We start from the raw sequence: 15,100 nt of genomic DNA, 5'->3' as shown, positions 1-15,100 counted from the left end.
GGCACTGATACAGTGCAGAGGATGATTCAATTATTGTTTTGGAACATCCCCAGGCATCTGTTATTCTATATGTTCTTTAGTGATGTGACATTTCGGCTTTGGAATAAAGTACTGGTTTGGCTTCTGAACAGAAGGTTGCAGTACACACTTTTGCCCATCCCAAAGTTGCCTCCCCATCTGAAGCCACCTGCTGCGTTGTTTCCATGGCAATGGACTGAGACAATTAACAGTTTTGCTCCACTCACACTTTCTGCCTGTCTTGTGCCTTATTCACTTGATGATCAATCGCACCTCTGCATAAACAGGCTGCGGATTTTGCTTGGATCTTGGAAACCTGGATGCATTGTCAGCCGTAGCTCAGTTGGTAGCACACTTGCCTCAGAACTTGAACACAAAAGTCAAGGCTGAAACTCCAGGACAGTACTGAGGGAGTGCTGCACTGTCAGATGTGCCGTCTTTCAGGTCAAATGTTAAACCGAGACCCTATATACCTGCTTGAGTAGGTGTAAAGAATCCTAGGGCAATATTTCAAAGAAGAGCAGGGGAGTTATCCCCAGGATCCTGGTCGATATTTATCCCTCAGTCAACAGCACAATAAAACAGATTATCTGGTCATTATCACAATGCTGTTTGCTTTGTGCAAATTGGCTGCTGTGTTTCCTACATAAAAGTGCTTCATTGGCTGTAAGGTGCTTTGAGAGACCCAGTGGTTAAGGAAAGCGCTATATAAATGCAAATCTTTCTCTTTTTTTTTTTCCCTTTCCCTATGAAGTGGGCTGCCGCTCCTGTGCAGCTTGTCATGAGTGTTGTCCAAGGTGAGACATGAAACTATGATCCTGTTCAGGTGAACTTTAGAGGTTCCAGGCTATTGAAGGAAGTAGAGCAAAGGGGTCTCCTGGTTTCTGGACCGATATTCCTCCCCCTCATTTATCTTGTTGGTGTCTGTGGGATCTTGCTGTGCACATAATTGCAGTCCCATTTTCCTATATCCAACCGTCACTGTGTCAACGAGAGTCCGAGATCAGATTTTAACTTCCTGTGGGAGCAAAATGCAAGTGTTAGCAGATTGCCCGCCTGTTACACACCGCACCACCCCCTCCATCAAACACACCCCCCGTTACTCACAACCCCTTTCTCTTACACACACACACACACACACACACAAACACCATTATAGAACATTTCATCCCACACTACCCATCCCTCACAAACCCATCATACATCTTGCCCCTCACACATGCTGTACTTGTTGCACAGATGAGGTAAAAGAGGTGGGCCAATGGCATTATTGCATTGAATAGATCAACAGGTTTAAGGGGCTGAATGTCCTCCTCCTGTTCCTAATTCTCCAGAGTTCCTTTCATCATGATGCAAGTTTGCATGGTGATGTAAGTATGCTGATAGTTACCAGGGCCACCTAGACTGGACATCTAGGGACCCAGGATCAGCCACTAGCAGCAAGTACTCGATAGTGCCATCGATTTTCTTGGACTCAGCAAATGGTGAGGGGGAGGCAGGGTTAATCCCATTCAGCGGAAGGACAGGAAAGAAATGTTGGATTGAGGAAGTTATTTCAGATTCGGAAACTGTCAGCAGAAAAAAAAGGAGCCAAAATGAAATTCAAAATTTCCATTCATCAACAGAAGAAGAATAAGACATCGGGCTGGGCTGGGGTGGGGTGGGGCTGGGCTGGGGTGGGGTGTGGGGGGACGGCAGTGGGTGTGGGCCAGAAAGAAAGTCAGCTTTCTGAAAACAAGCACAAGATTGAAAAGCAGGACAACAAGGGAAAGATTGATATGTACCGAAAATATACAGCAAAATTACGTCTTTCCCAACCACGTGCCCCAGGATTAAATGCATGACTAACTGATCTTCAATACAGAGCTCCAGCTGATTTAACCAGTCAACTCATAACTCGTGAATATTCTCAGAACTCTGTTCATGGTGCAGTATAAGTGCAGATATATCACCCAGTTATATAATCAGCCTGACATCTATCCTTGTTTTATGTGATTTATGCCCACACTTGCCAATACTTGGTTTAGAGATGGTGCAGTAATGTAGAGGTTTATGTTAAAAGTGACCGCAAAGCTCCCAGATTGTCATTGAGCACTCACCAGGCTCACTAATGCCCCTTTAAGGGGAAGGAGACCGTCCTTTGTCCAAGCTGGTTTCTACGTGACTCCAGTCCCACACCCGTTTGGTTGCCTCGTCGCCACCCATGAGGAGAACTTGAGGTTGGGCAATTAGTGCCGTGTTTGCCAACAGTGCCCGTGCCCCAAGAATCAGTAATATTTTTAAAGAGTACGCTTCCTGAGAGAGTTGAAACTAGGAGCCCCCCAAGCTTTTCTGTTCAAAAACCTAATGCCTTGCTCTAAGGAGCACAACACTGTGTATTGGAGGTTGAACAAGCTGCGATATTCAATGGAGGACTGTCAGTGGATTCTCACAATGAAGAAATATATTGAGCCTGGGATAAAAGGACAGGCCGCCATTTATAAAGTGTCCTATCAGGTGCAGTCACCGTTGCTATGCAGGCAAATACAGTGGCCATTTGGCAGATAACAAGATCTCATCAACAACAGTGAGATGGAGACAGGCTGATGTATTTGCATTTTGGCTGAGGGAAAGAATGTCGGTTAGTCCACCGGGAAAGCCACTGGATCTTTAACATCGACCTGTGCTGCTGGGTGTTTTGACGCTTCACTTGAAGCATGGAACCCCTATGACAATGCAGCACTCCCTCAGGACGGCATTGAGGGGTTGGTAATGTGGCCAAAATTCTTGTAAGAAGAGTGGGAGTTTAAAAACAAAACTTTCACTACCTCTCCCTAACCCCCGCACTAAAGATACCAATGGAAATACCGTCATGGGTTTTTGGTTGGACCGTGGAATTTTACTTTCTAAATTAGCTGATATACTGGGATTTCCCTATCCGGTTATACAAAGGAAAATTTCAGAAACAGAATCCCGGATCCTTTCACTTCCTCTTCAACCACCTCAGATACCCAATTTGGAGGAGTGCAGCTGATTTCCTTCCTTAAATGCAGCGTTAACCTCAGCACTAACTTCAGTAACAGACGTCAAACCTGTCGCCAGGCAACAGGCGGGCTTGTAGAGCGCCACACAAAAGAACCTGCCCACACATTTTGAATCTCCACGATACATTTTTTCCAATATGTGTTCCCCTTAGCCTGGCTTTGGTGACCTGTCAACACAACCAGTTACTTAGCAACTGCCCCTTTATATAAAGAGTTTTAATAAAGTGTTTGCTGCTTCCGCCTTTGTGGTGTTTTTGCTTTGGCCAAATTGAAAGGTTTCTTTGCTCGCTCTGTTTGTCAGTACTGATGCTGCACCTTCCTTTATTTAGGTTTATTTTAATTCTGCCTTTTGCTTACAGGCAGAATCATTCTTGGCTGCAACTCAAATCCAACGCGAGTCAGCTGTGGCTCAGTGGGTAGCTCTCTTGCCTCTGAGGCAGATGGCTGTAGGTTCAATTAACTTGAGTACAAAATCCAGGCTGACACCCCCGTGCAGTACTGAGGGAGTGCTACACTGTTGGTGGTGCTGTCTTTCAGATGAGACGTTAAAGTTCTGTCAACCCTTTCAGGTGTACACAAAAGATGCCGTAGCATTGAGCGCTTTCTCTGGTGTCTCAACTAATATAATATCAACCTACATGAATAAAAACAGATTATCTGGTCATTATCATGTCGCTGTCTGCGGGGTCTTGTTGTGTCTAAATTGGTTGTCACTTATCCTATGTTATGACAGTTCCAAAAGTACTTCATTGGCTGTAGAGGACTTAGGGACATCCTGAGGTCGCGAAAGGTGCTGTAGAAATGCAAGCCTTTCTTATCAGATGAAATTCGATGCTATGGGCAGTTTTGATGAGTCAGTTTCCAATTTGTCAGTTATTAAAATGAATTATTGAGGCTCCATGTCAATTTTTGGCAGGCTGCCCAAAACCCGGGGCTGTATTCCCATCAGACGAGGCTCTTGGAGCTGCAACTTGTAAAACATATCCCGTAGATTCTCAATTGATCAGGGAGTCTGGGACTGCCCCGTTGAGAATCTACGGGATATATTTGGAGCTATGTCCGCCATTAATTAAGAGGCCAGTTGAGGCCAGTAAAAAGGCATTGACACCGAGGTTGCCCATACGATTTCGTGCTGGTTGCACGGGCAAAATGGGCAGGCGGCCAGCCGACAATTTGCAAAACCTCATCCACGGGCGGCATAAAAAGGGTCAGCAGCGTTGCCAGTGTGAGTAGCGGGGAGCTTGGTAGATAGTTTGCTGCTGGTGTCCTATTGGTACTTGGCAGCTTCATCTCTGTTTGGGGTTTCATTGTTAGCATTTCCAGGCTTCATTTCAGGTCTCCTCGGTGTCTCCAAGGACCCTGGAGGATTCAGACTGTGTGGACCCTTCCAGGGTATCATTCAGCCTTCTTGCAAAGCAAAGGAAGAACTTGCATTTATATGGCATCCTATTGCATTCCTGGGGTATTCCAAAGCACACGACAACTATTTTTAAAGCATAGTCACTTTGTTATGTGAACAAACACACAGCAAGATCCCACACGCAGCGAATAAACAAATGGCAGTGTTGACTGAAAGAAGGGTTTTGGCCAGAGCACCAGGAGAACCCGCTTGCTCTTCAAATAATGCCAGATAATGTGGCATTTCTACAGATATAGATGAAATTTCAAAGGGCAAATCACTCCAAGATGTTCTCATGCTAGTTGGTTCAAGAGCAGCACTGTCAGAGACAAGGAGGTTTGGATTCTTACCTACTCTCTCAGCCCAGTGCAAGGTTTTGGGATTAAGCTTTAAAGAGGCAGCACACAAATGAAGTGGCAAATAAAGAAAAAGAAAAAAAAAACCAGGTATGAAGGGAAAAAAATGGGTGAATCAACCTGAAAGATTATCGAGCTCCACTGAGTCTTCAAAATTGTAGCGTGCCCAAATTATAAAATCTTAGTCTTTGATGTTACGTTGTATAAATATTAACAAATGAATCCCCCTGTTTACCATTTTAATAGAGGGTTTAACCCATTTACTTCAAGTAGGTTAGCAATTCAACTTGTGTCAAACCTTGGTTAGACCACGCATGCAGTATAGTGCGCAGTTCTGGTCTCCGTATTACAAAGAGATTGCACATTTACCGGCGAAGGTGCCAAAAAAGATTTATAAGGATGACTGGAACTGAGAGGTTATAACTGTCAGGAAAGATTGAACAGGATGAGAGCTCTTTCCTCTAGAAAAGAGAAAGCTGGGGGAGTGACCTGGTAGAGGTCTTTAAATTGTGAAGAGCTTTGCAGAGAATCTGTTTTGCTTGTGCATTCACCCAAAACTGGGGGCCATAAATATAAGTGAGTCACTAGTAATTCCAATAAGAATTCAGGAAAAACTTCTTTATCCAGAAAGCACCGAGAACGTGGAACACGCTATCATACGGAGTAGTTAAAGGGAAATAGCATTGACGTATTTAAGGAGAAGCTAGGAACATACCTGAGGATGAAGGGAGTAGAAGGTTATGCTGACAGGGTGAGATGAATAAGGGTGGGAGGAGAACTGTGTTGAGCATAAACATCAACATTGATCAGATGGGCCAAATGACTTGTTTCTGTGCTGTAATTCTATGTAACTGTAAAATTGATGAATGCTTTAGTGTGTTTTCAGTAATATCAACATTACCTCAGGGCTGTAGAATGCCATGGTTTGTTCCCCCAGATTGTAAGCTTCTAGATTGATACGAATACCCAGATGTGCCCAACCCGCACAGTTGTGGAACAGACCCTCTTTACTATCTGCTAAACCCTTGTTCGGGGAATCCCTTGAACCTGACAACTCCATGTTTAGAAGCAAGTTCTTGCTTTGGTATTAAACAAACTGCCACACAGGAACCATTAACCATACAATGTTATTCCAGGATTTATTGTCTTTTACCAAAGGCTACAAAAGTTCCAGCGTGCACTCCTATCAATAGGAGTTGTGTTCTAAGCTGCATCATTGGTTTAGATTTTGTTGTTGCATGGGATAAGGGCAGAGACCTCAAAGGCATTGAGGGATGAAAACGTAAAGATAATACGTCACCTGTGTTTGTAAGTTAAGGACACTGGAGTCATATAGTTTTTAGGTGGTAAATTAATAGTGGACTTTAGGAACAGGTAAAAGTTATTTAGCCACATGAGCCTTTTCCATCTTTAACCAGAGCATGGCTGATCTGTATCTTAACTGCAATTACCCACCTTGCTTCTCTTACCCTAAATACCCTTTCCTGACAAAAATCTATCAATGTACAGTTTGCCTAATGCACAGGACAAAGGAGAACAGGACAATTATCTGTCCAGGCATGAAAAGAATGGGGTACCAGTAAATATACTCAGCAAATGTTATCTCAAATCAATCCTGACTTACAGTAAGACTTGTTCCGACATTGCTGAGGGTTCCCCAATAATAGGAGGAAGCTGCTCAGCTCAATCACACAGGTACCCTTCTCACTGGGTTAGTGTTCCCCTGACAGGTGGGAGTGTCATAACGTGGGAGTAATGTTTGGATTTTGTGGAGAGGGGTGCTAACAGGACTAGTGACCAGGACCAAAGTGCACATTTGTCCTCGCAATAATTTAAAGAAATGCTCAGTGTGGGTTCTAATTGTGATTTTAGGCAGGAGGAATTTCTCCTCTGATATCCCAGTGTTTCTTTGCTGTGGTTAGTTGTGCAACAGGTTACAGATTGCTCTGGTCTTTAGCTTGGAATCTGCATTCTGTGTTTCCTACAGTCGGGTTACCTTCCCAAGCACATGCTCTAAGCTGACACTCTCACTGCAGTGCAGAGGATGTACTGCATTGTCAGAGGTGTTTTTTTCAGATGTTAAATCAAGGCTTCATCTGTTCTCTCAGGTGGATGCAAAATGATCCCATGGCAAAATTTCGAAGAAGAGCAGGTGCGTTCTCTCCGGTGTCCTGGCCAATATTTATTTATTCAGCAACCAACATCACTGAAACAGATTACCCGGTCATTATTGCTGTTGGTGGGAGCTTGCTGTGTGCAAACTGGCTGCTGGGGTTCCTCCATTACAACAGTGACTACACTTCAAAAGTAATTCATTGGCTGTAAAGTTAAGTTCTTTGGGATTTCAGAGGTCAAGAAAGACACTATATAAATGCAAGTCTTTTCTCTCTTGAACGTGCAACAGTTTGCAAGCAACAGCATAAATAACCTACAACCAGCTGTCAAATGTGGAGCTCAAACTCATCTCCGTTGGTTTTACTTCTGCCTGAGTTCCAGTGTTGGATCACGGTAGACTCGGAGTGGGAGACCAATGTGGTTGGATCAATCACGGTACTGTAACAGCTTGCAGAATAACCTTCAGATCAATGGCAAAAGTGATGCGACTCTGGGCCGAAAAACTGATCTTGCCTCAGTTTCTGACTTTGGCTCAGTGGTTATTAGCCTCCTTACTCTAAGTCAGAAGTGCAGGGTCTAAGCACATGAACAATAGGCCTCGGCCCCTCGAGAATTCGATAAGATCATGCTGATCTGATTGTGGCCTTAAACTGCACTTTCCTGCCTGTCCCCAGCTTGACTCCCTTGTCAATCAAAAACCTAATGCAGCCTTGAAGACTCCCCCACAAGGGGAAACATCCTTTCAGTATCCACTCTGTCAAGTCCCCTCAGAATCCTATATGTTCAATAAGATCACCTCTTATTCTTCTAAATTTCAATCGGTATAGGCCCAACCTGTTCAACCTTTCCCCAGGGTGAGCAGAGATTGAAAGTCTAGTTCTGAATTCTACAATAGAAGGAACTTTCATGTGTGGTCTCTCATCTGGTTAATCACCTTACAAATCCTTCCGCTACTTCATAATATTCTCCTGAGGACAAACACAAAGAAAGCAAACTCAATTTTATCCATAATAAAGCTACAAATGTGCTCCGTATTGGAATGTTTATTTGGTTAATCTTAATTGTGAAGAGGAAAGAAAGATTTGTACTCCTGCAGTTCACAACCTTAGGATGCTCCAAAGCTACTTAAGGGCTTTGCAAGCGCATTCGCTGTTCTAATGTGGGGAAAACGTAGCAATATGCACATAGCAAGCTCCCACAAACAGTATTGTGATAATGAGCAGATAATCTGATTTAGTGATGTTGATTGAGGGATAAGTATTGGCCAGGACACCAGGGAGAGCTCCCAGCTTTTCTGCAAATAGTGCTATAGGACTTACACATCCACATGACAGGATAAACTAAATTTACCTTCTCATCAAAAGTCAGTGTCGCCGATTGTGCAGCACTCCCTCAGTATTGCACAGTGAGTACACCTGGATTTTTCATTCAAGTTACCTGGAGTGGGACTTGAACCTACAACCTCCTGGTACAGAGTGCTACCCACTTACACATGGCTAATGCCAGGCAGCTAGTGATTTATTCATGCAAAACCAGTTCTAAAAAATATGCATAAATCGGCTCTGTTTTAAACTTAATTACTCTCTATTTGTCTAATTTTCTCCTTTCAGGACTGTAGGTTAGAGGTTTAATAACTACTGGGACACTAGTCCTTTCATTTTAAATTGCCCTTTGTCCCCTCCCTCTCTCATCACTGTTCCAATTGCTTTGGCCTTTAAGTTGTCAGTGGACCATCTCTTGAACTCTCCCCATCTAGTTAAATATTCCACTGACAAGCTTCAACCAGCCAGTTGGTGAGACCACTCTACAATGATCCAATAAATATTATGGCAGATTAAATAAGAACCCTGCCTAACCTTGGAACCCAAGAGTGTTGCTTAGATCTCAAGTCTACTAGATGCGACAGGCAATGATGGATGGCTTTTAGGCAATGCTGAATTTAGAAGAAGCTTTATGTCATTTTCTGATTTATATGAAGCAGTGAATCTCCTGGATTTTGGCAGCAAATATTTTCAGTCCTCTGATCTGGAGTGTGCAGGCTTATGGCCTCTAACATCATTGCCTCCCTCCAGGGATGACCCATTCCATCTTGAATTCGATACCTTCGGTCCCAGTGGCCAAATTTCAAGGTCTTTCATTTAAGTGCAACTGTTTCTCAGTTTCTCACTGAGTAACATTAAACGATGGCACTTTAACTTGCAAACAATCTCGCCTCTTGGTAAGGTTAAAAAGTAGCCTTGCCCCATGTAAGGACAAAGGTTAGAATTTGATACTAGTTTTTAATGTGCCTGCCTTTTGAGAGTTATCCTTGTGTAGCCCTCTGGCCACTTGTCCTATTGGCATACAGGTGATTTAGTTGTGGCCAGTGATGCAGGCCTAAGTGGTGTTTCCATTCCATCGCTCTTAGTAAAGGTTTTTGGTTACTTTATAGCAACTGATCTCCTGGCAGAGCATTCCTTGTAGGTCTACAACCATCTCCCTCTTCCCACCTCCAAACTCCACAGCAAACCTCAGGGATATTAAATGCAAATGGCAGGTTTCAGTCCCTGCCAAGTCTACTCCAGGAAGTAGCAGAATCCCACCATTAGTGGCCGTGCCTTCAGCTGTTGCATCCCGAGGCTCTGCGATTCCCTTTCTAAACCTCTCTGTCTTCTTTACCTCTCTTGCCCCTCCGTCAAGGCACTCCTTAAAACTTTAACCAAGATTTCAGTCACCAGTCCTAAAATCACCTTATATAGCCTGGTGTCACATCTTTATCTGATTGCACAGTGATGAAGCGCCTTGGGACATTTTACTACATTAAAGGCGCTATATAAATGCAAGTCAATGTTGTCATGATGAGTTTATGATGGTGTTTGCTGCTTTTGGAATTAAGTTCCAGATTTGTAACATACTAAACAATATGTGGCCGGGTGTACAGAGATATCAACCTGTTTGAATTGAATGGGAAAAAACTCCAGGATGAGAATTTTCTCCCTGTCAGGCGGGTTGGCCGGGAGCGGCGTGGGCGAGCACAGAGCCGATCGCCGCCTGCGATCAGCTGCGCGCTGCCATTTTATGTGGGCGGGCCAATTAAGGCCCACCCAGCGTGACACGCGCCCGTTAGCGCTCAGTGCTACCTGTGCAGGTGGGGGGAGGAGGGAGAGTTGGGGCCTGCGCACGCCCGCGAAAGAGCGCAGAAATCTCCCTGAGGCACAGAGCTGTCTCAGGGCGACTAACTTCAGTTTTAAAGGTAGAAAAAATAAAATTATTCAGACATGTTCCCTGATCTGACAGTGTCACATGAGCTGGGACATGTTTATGAATTTTCATAAATTTTTAAATTTAATTAATGAAACCTTCATGAAACCTCATCCCACCCGTGGATGAGGTTTCGTGCAAAACACGAAGGCTGCTAGGGGACTTTGCCTGTCTGCCAACCCCGAACAGAAGATCGGAATGACGTGCGGTGATGTCAGTACGCACGCCCGATGTCACTGCGTGTCATTTTACACGTCACCGTGCAGGGTCCACCCCCTCCCACTCGCCGAAGAGAAAATTCTCCCCCAGGTATATAAGTAGGCAAAGAGATGTTAGGTTGGTTTGAATATCAATATTGAAGTAGGAATTTCTGGGCAAGTATACTTAGCAGATTATTCATACAGTATCATTGCTTCCATTATTGCTACTTGTCAATAGTTGTCATTACAAGAAAATGCTTAGTCCCTTACAGGGAAATTACAGGCAGAAATAATGAAGGAACTGGCAGAAATGTTTATACCAGCTTAGCACAAACACTTACAATTTCTATTTCACATTGCTGAGGAAACACCCCAATTTGACCACAAAACTGGGCTGTTTCACAAATGAAAAAACGGCCAAAATAAAACCACCGGTTATCTCCGGAGACCATCAGCTGAACGGTTATAAATAATAACATGACCTAATCAATTGGTGAGTGGTTGGTAATTCTCAGTTAGAGTCATGTAGTCAAAGGAACTTATTAGTCAGACTGATATTGAGCACATTCATCGAGGCGTACAGGAGACAAGGTTGTGGTGCAGAGTGGCACTAGGACACTGGCTCTAGCATCAGGAGGCCTAGGTTCTAAGGAAACTCAGCCATGTAGGTGGTATAGAGGTTCATAAGCTAGTATGTGATATAGGAAAGATAGATCCAGGATGACCTCCAAGTTAGAGCAGCACAAGGGAACACAGTTAAACAGGTGAAAGGTAAATTTAGGACTGATATCAGGATACTATTCAGAAAACAGTGATCATCACATGGAGTGGACTCAGAAAGAGTAATGAAGATAACAAACCCATGGAATCATTTAACAGGCAACTGAGCACCAATGGGTGAATAAATGAGGTTAGGCTGAATTTGCTTCCACATTTGCATCTACCTTTGAGCTTAACATGGATGCTGAACTATTAACTAAGGACTCATTGGTAGAGGAGAGGAGTCAGATGAAGTGAGGGACAATGTTTTACTCTTTGTGCCCATTACCATGCCAGTACTTACTCCTTTAGGACCTGACCATGACAGTTGGAGGATCCACCCTCACACAGCAACTACACAGATCAATTATTGCTGGTGATGGTATTTGAAGTGTGGTATGAAATATTTTCTGAATAGACCTTTGAATGGATCAAAGGCTGCTCACGTCATCCACAGTAACAGAGTAGAACAGCCTCAGAGTCAAAGGTAGAGGAATATTAAAGGTGTCCAGAGCTGCATGGAAATGCAGGATTCTGTTCATGATACTGTCAGGATTTACTTATCTTTGGCTTCAAAAGATCATTCTGGCCTTCTGATTTTATTTTATTTTTTGCAAGGATATTTATCAAGTTGCAGGATCTAGGTGTTGATGAAAGTATCATTATCAAACAGTCCCAGATAAAAAGTAAGGTGGTCAAATGTGGATTTTAATTAACCCCCTCTGCCCTGCAACAAAGTGCCTGAAAACCAGTCCCAACAACAACTTGTATTTATTAAGTGTCTTTAATATAAGACAGCACTGGTGTGACACTTTAATTTCCCACTCGCTCATTTTTGTGGCCTTTCATGTCAGCCATGGCTCCTTGGGTAGCATTCTCGCCTCTTGTCTCTGAGTCAGAAAGTTTTGGGTTCCGCTCTCAGTTGGATGGAAAAGATCCCGCGGCGCTATTTCGAAGGAGAGCAGGGGAGTTCTCCCTGGTGCCCCGGCCAATATTTATCCCTCAATCAACATCAAAAAAAATAGGTCATCTGGTCATTATCACATTGCTGTTTGTGGGAACTTACTGGGTGCAAATTGGTAGCCATCTTTCCTACATTATAGTAGTGACCACAATTCAAAAAGTACTTCACATTTATAGTTTACAGCTACAAAGTGCTTTGGGATGTCCAATGGTCATGACAGGCATTAGATAAATAAAAATCTTTCTTTTTTTTCTCTGTTGGAAGCCTATTGAGAACCAGAGAGAATAGATTTAAGGTGATTGGCAAAAGAAGCAATGGCGACATGAGGAAAGATTTCTTCACACAGCGAGTGGTTAGGATCTGAAGTACACTGCCCGAGAGTGTGGCGGAGGCAGGTTCAATCGAGGCCTTCAAGTTGGATTGTCATCTGAAAAGGAAGAATGCACAGGAGAAGGCTATCGAGTGACACTAGGTGAATTGCTCCTTCATGGGGAGCCAGTACAGACAAGACGGGCTGAATAGCATCCTTCTGTGCTGTAACCATTCTTAAATTTGTATAGCACCTTTCACAACCTCACAATGTCTCAAAGTGCTTCACAGCCAATGAGGTTGAGAGCAGCCACTGTCGTAGTTTAGGAAATGTGGCAGTCAATTGGTGCACAGCAAGCTCCCACAACCACCAGTTAATTTGTTTCAGTGACACCAGGGAAGATTCAGTAACTTTTCTTTGGCTAATGGCTGTGGGATCTCTCGTTTCCATCTGAAAGGGCAGACAGGGTCTTGGTTTAACATCTCATTTGAAAGATGGATCATCTGACAGTGCAGCAGTCCCTCAATACCACACCAGATAGAAGCCACTCTAAACTCTACAGAGCAGTTTTAAGTCTAATGAGCTGGAGAGGTAATAGTCATCAGCAGCGAGAATGAAACACAAATGAGTCAAGATGTGATGGTGTGTGACACAGGCTTGATATGAAAACAATAGGTAAAAGTATTAATCCACCTTTCTCGTTGGCTATGGGCTGTTCAATAGTTAGGATCAAGAACTCAATTAAAGCAAACTATTGCCATCCATTTGGACCAACACATGTAGTGACTAAATGGAACGAAGCAGCTAAAATGTTTAATAGCTTCTGATGGTACCAGTTCCTGTAGAGACCTGTGGACACAAACAGGCGTAAGAGTTAACTTGAAATCTTAAACCATTCTGAGATGCTTCATCGATCCTCAAACGGACTGACATAGCAGATTGATGCACATACAGGAAATTTCCCGTTGGATTCCTAAGTGCGACTAGAATGTATCCTTCAACTAGTGTTGAATGGGCTGTCAAACATGATGTTGTTCCCATTGAAATTCTAGAGCATTGTAGTAATGACATGAGTGGCAGACATCATGGGAGGTCTCATCAGCTCAGAACACATTTGGTGATCTCTTTTTCCTTTTCCATCTTACTCTGTAATTTGATCTTTCCGATCCCAGTTGTTAAAGTCACCTGCTTTCATCTCACTTCAGGAAATAATTGAAAGCAAAGGGCCATCTCTCATATTGGATACACGTATGGGAAAATCCATGAACTAATGTAGATTCTGCTCCAATAGACATCTGTTTTTAAAGGGTAAGAACGAATGAGCAGATTGTCACCAGATTGGGATATTTGTTTTCCTCTGAGACACTGTCATGTTAACCACCTTCATCCTAGCTGTACCAAGGCATTGGATGTTGCCTTGCTCCCGGAAGTGATAATGACCATTTCAACCACCTTTTCCAAATCAGTCCGGCACTGAGTCTTCCCTTCACAGGTTAACCCTTTCAACAGGTTCCTCCCAAGTACAATTGGAAAATGGAGAATCCCTTCGTCAAAAGTCGAAACTAACCCATTCCCTCAAGTCCTCAGCAGCTAATTCTGCTCACCACACTTTGGAGAGGGTCAAGGGCTTACAGATGGTGCAAAGGAATATTATTGGAATGGTAGAAGGGATGAAAGACTTCAGTTATATGGAGAGTCCTCAGAAATTAGTGTTGTTCTCCTTAGAGCAGACAAGGTGAAGGAGGGATTTGATAGAGATGTTGAAAATCATGTTTTGATGGAGTAAATAAGGAGAAATTGTTTCCCATGGCAGAAGGCTCAGTAACCAGAAAGCTCAGGTTTAAGGGATAAAAATGAATACACAGTGACTTATGGTGATCTGGAATGCTCTGTCTAAAAGGGTGCTGGATTTTAGATTCAGTGATAACTTCTAAAAGGGAATTGGATAAATAATTGAAGGGGAAAAGTTTGCCAGACTATGGAAAAAGAACAGGGGAATGGAACTAATTGGATAGATCTCTCAAAGAGCTGGCACATACACAAAAGGGCTGAATGGCCTCATTCTGAGGTGTATCCTTCTATGATTCTATATGTTTTGGCTTATTCACTGCTATAGATGTTATCTAGCATTGTTCCTACTGTAGTTTCCTATCCAGGGAGACACCAGATTATCTGCGTAGAGTTGATAGGTAGTGGAAATCTGTCCAATGTTCGAATATGCTAATTGGGGAACATGATCTATCAGAGCGATCAACGTTCAACCATTACCAAAACGAGCTGGTTTTGACACTGGATTATTATATGAGGGATATTAAGCATTATCAAAGGCAATTGCCAACCATTTTGAAGATACTCTATAGACCATTGTGACTAATTCATATTGATACTGAGTTATTGTGCTAGTGAATGGTAATTGAAAGGTTACCATCAATCAGGCATTGATGCTGATACTGAACTATGACAATCGCAAGATAGGTATGGGCGAAGACCATTTGTCCCCTCTTAGCTCCTCCATCTAGGAGTTCACCCAGGTGTGGTCTGAGTAAAACAGATATAATTTGAACAATTTCCTCTGTCTCGTGCTCTACTTGGTGTGGATTTAAGGATCAGAAACTGGATTAAAAATAATGATATTTGAGCTGGTGTTTTAAGATGTTCTTTACACTTTTTGATTGGCACTGTGGGTAGGTAACGGTTTTTAATCATTATTCTCACT

At 43.2% G+C, this 15,100-nt stretch overlaps 1 protein-coding gene across 1 annotated transcript in view; it reads left to right on the top strand.

Annotated features, from left to right (window-relative positions):
• Positions 1-15,100, top strand: part of LOC144668687 (ras-GEF domain-containing family member 1A-like) — a 133,296-nt gene that overhangs the window by 53,152 nt on the left and 65,044 nt on the right. The gene's annotated exons all lie outside the window — the stretch shown is intronic.

This window comes from Cetorhinus maximus, chromosome 27 (assembly GCF_964194155.1).
Source record: "Cetorhinus maximus chromosome 27, sCetMax3.hap1.1, whole genome shotgun sequence".
Classification (NCBI taxonomy): Eukaryota; Metazoa; Chordata; class Chondrichthyes; order Lamniformes; family Cetorhinidae; genus Cetorhinus; species Cetorhinus maximus.
This window is presented reverse-complemented; position numbering and strand designations above follow the sequence as displayed.